The sequence below is a fragment of the Nicotiana attenuata genome, unplaced genomic scaffold (assembly GCF_001879085.1).
Source record: "Nicotiana attenuata strain UT unplaced genomic scaffold, NIATTr2, whole genome shotgun sequence".
In the NCBI taxonomy this organism is placed as follows: domain Eukaryota; kingdom Viridiplantae; phylum Streptophyta; class Magnoliopsida; order Solanales; family Solanaceae; genus Nicotiana; species Nicotiana attenuata.
Genome location: NW_017675050.1, coordinates 73,371 through 77,360, shown reverse-complemented (window position 1 = coordinate 77,360; position 3,990 = coordinate 73,371).

Sequence of the window (3,990 nt, the reverse complement as noted above, 5' to 3'; positions counted from 1 at the left end):
CGTTAACCCGTTAACCCGTTAACCGTTAACCCGTTTACCCGTTTACCCGTTTACCCGTTTACCGTTTACGTTTACGTTTACGTTTTACGTTTTACGTTTTACGTTTACGTTTACGTTTACGTTACGTTACGTTAACTATATATATATATATATATATATATATATATATATATATGAAATTGCACAGGTTTATGTGGTAGTCTGGTCTAGCCTCGTCACTACTTCGCCGGGGTTAGGCTAGACACTTACCAGCACATGGGGTCGGTTGTGCTGATGCTACACTCTGTGCATTTTTTTGCACAGGCCCCAGGTTTCGAGCAGCAGCATCAACATTAGCACGGGAGCAGGCTTTCAGTATCGTGAGACCCGAGGTAGCCTTGCAGGCGTCCGTAGGCCCGACGTCTCTCTCTTATTCTCTCTTATAGACTGTTGCCTCTTTGTATTCGAGACAAACAGCTTAAGTGTTCTTTCAGACCCTTGTATTTAGAAATTCTTAGCAGTTCGTGAGTATTGTGACACCAGTCTTGGGTAGAGGCTTATATTGACTACTCCGTGTTTTGTTCAGTTTCTATAATTAAGACTTCCGGTTTTATTTAATTTCGTTGCTTTATATTGTTGTCATAAATTGTTAAAAAGATTTGTTCATTAATGGAAAAGTAATTAAAATGGCTTGCCTAGCCACTACGAGTAGACGCCATCACGACTCCCGAGGGTAGAAAATGCGGGTCGTGACAAGTTGGTATCAGAGCACTAGGTTACTTAGGTCTCACAACTCACGGACAAACTTGGTAGAGTCTGAGGGATCAGTACGGAGACGTCTGTATTTAACCCCAGAGGCTACAAAGTTAGGAAAAGTTTCACATTTGTTCTTTCTAGTCGTGCGGTTCTGTTTCTCAATGCTAATTGGATTTCCACTCTGTTCTTTTGCAGATGGCGAGAACACGCGCTTCTTCATCTACCGATCAGTAGTCCGAGCCCCAGGCAGCTCCCGCTAGGGGCAGAGGGCGAGGACGAGGCCGTGCTAGAGGCCGAGGTAGGGGCAAAGCTCAGCCCCAAGCAGCAGCACCAGCGGCGGAGCCTGAGGTTGACTTCGAGGAGGAGGTTCCGACCCCAGCCGCAGCAGTTCCGGTGGGCCCAGCTCAGGTCCCAGAGGGGTTTAGTGCTACCCCAGTTCTTCAGGACGCTTTGGTCCGGTTGGTGGGCCTCATTGAGAGTGTTACCCGAGCAGGATTGCTTCCTGTAGCACCAGCCACTTCTCAGGCTGGAGGAGGAGCCCAGACTCCTGCTACACGTACTCCGGAGCAGGTAGCTCCCTAGGGTCAGATTCCAGTGGTTCAGCCAGCTATGGCAGTTCAGCCGGGGGTAGTTGCTCATACCGGCGATGGAGCGGCTATGTCCGCAGATGCTTTGTGGAGGCTGGATAGGTTCACCAAGCTCTTCACTACTACATTCAATGGTGCTTCTTCTGAGGACCCACATGATTTCTTATATAGCTGCCACGAGGTTCTTCGGAACATGGGCATTGTTGAGTCCAATGGAGTTGATTTTGCTGCATTTCGCCTATCTGGATCCGCCAAGACTTGGTGGAGAGATTTCTGTTTAGCCAGACTAACAGGGTCGCCAACTTTGACTTGGGATCAGTTCTCAGAGTTGTTCCTGGAGAAGTTTCTCCCCGTTACTTAGAGAGATGCTTATCGGAGGCAGTTCGAGCGCCTCCAGCAGGGTTCTATGACGGTCTCTCAGTATGAGACCCGGTTTATCGATCTAGCTCGCCATGCTCTTGTCATACTTCCCACCGAGAGAGAAAAGAGGGTGAGTAGGTTTATTGATGGTTCGATTCAGCCGATTCGTCTCCAGATGGCTAGGGAGACTGGTACTGAGATCAGCTTTCAGGAGGCGGCCAATGTGGCCTCGCCGCGTTGAGATGGTTCTATCACAGGGCAGTGGTCACGGGGGAGACAAGAGAGCCCGTCATTCCGGCAGATCCAGTGGTACCTCATCTGGAGGTAGAGATTCATATGGTAGAGGCCATCCTCCTAGGCCCTTTCAGTCGGTCCTTCAGGTTTCTCACGGTACATCAGGTGGCCGTGGTTCTCAAGCATACTATTCTGATCAGCAGTCACTCAGTGCACCCCCAGCTCCTATCAGCGCACCGCCACTTTAGAGTTTCTGCAGAGGCCATTCAGGTCAACAGGGACAACAGACTCAGCAGCTGAGGGCTTGTTACACTTGTGGTGATACGGGTCATATTGCCAGATTTTGCCCTCGAGCACCGAGCAGTTCTCCGCGCCAGGATTCTCGTGCCATGGTCCAGGCACCAGGTGCTCCACAGCCAGCCCAGCCAGCTAAAGGCGGGGTAGAGGTACTAGAGGTGGAGGTAGAGGTCATAGAGGTGGAGCTCACACCGCCAGGGGTGGAGGTCAGCCAGCAGCAGATCGACTTAGGGATACGGTTCAGGGTGGTGGGCCCAGCCCCGTTGTTATGCTCTTCAGGCCAGGCCCCAGGCTGAGGCTTCAGATGCAGTCATCACAGGTACGGTTCTGGTTTGTGATCGAGATGCTTTGGTACTATTTGATCCAGGGTCTACGTATTCTTATGTTTCATCTTATTTCGCACCATGCTTGGTCATGCCTAGTGATGCATTGGGTGTTCCTGTATATGTGTCTACACCGGTGGGAGACTCTATCGTAGTCGACCGAGTCCATCGTTCATGTGTTGTAGTGATCGGGGGTCTTGAGACCCGTGTAGACTTGTTGCTCTTAGATATGGTTGACTTTGATATCATATTGGGGATGGACTGGTTATCCCCCTATCACGCTATCTTGGATTTCCATGCCAAGACTGTGACCTTAGCTTTGCTGGACATGCCTCGTTTAGAGTGGAGAGCACTCCAGTTTATTCTACCCGCAGCGTCATTTTGTACGTGAAGGCTCGACGTATGGTCGAGAAGGGGTGTCTGGCCTATTTGGCCTATGTTCGTGATTCCAGTGCTGAGGTTCCTCATATAGATTTTGTGCCTATTGTCCGGGAGTTTCCAGATGTTTTCCCTTCAGACCTGCCGGGTATGCCACCCGACAGGGACATTGATTTCTGTATTGATTTGGCTCCGGGCACCCAGCCCATTTCTATCCCGCCATATCGTATGGCCCCGCTGGAGCTGAAGGAGTTAAAGGACCAGTTGCAGGATTTGCTTGAGAAGGGTTTCATTAGACCCAGTGTCTCTCCTTGGGGTGCGCCTGTGTTATTTGTCAAGAAGAAGGATGGGTCAATGAGAATGTGTATTGATTACCGACAATTGAACAAGGTAACGATTAAGAATAAGTATCCACTGCCGAGGATTGATGATTTGTTCGACCAGCTTCAGGGTGCCAGGGTATTCTCCAAGATTGACTTGCGATCTGGCTACTATCAGTTGAGGATTAGGGCATCCGATGTCCCTAAGACATCTTTCCGTACTCGGTATGGGCATTATGAGTTCTTGGTCATGTCATTTGGGTTGACCAATGCCCCAGCAGCATTTATGGAGTTGATGAACCGAGTGTTCAGGCCATATTTGGACATGTTCGTGATAGTCTTTATTGATGATATTTTGGTGTACTCCCGTAGCTAGGAGGAGCACGAGCAGCACCTTAGAGTGGTTCTTCAGACTTTGAGGGATAGTTAGTTATATGCCAAGTTCTCCAAGTGTGAGTTCTGGCTGAGTTCAGTTGCATTCCTGGGTCACGTTGTATCAGCTGAGGGTATTCAGGTGGACCCAAAGAAAATAGAGGCAGTCAAGAATTGGCCTAGACCAGCATCAGCTACAGAGATTCGGAGTTTCTTGGGGTTGGCAGGCTACTACAGACGGTTCGTGGAGGGATTTTCATCTATTGCAGCCCCGATGACCAGATTGACCCAAAAGGGTGCCCAGTTCAGATGGTCGGATGAGTGTGAGGCGAGCTTTCAGAAGCTCAAGCAGCTCTGACTACGGCACCGGTGTTGGTTTTGCCC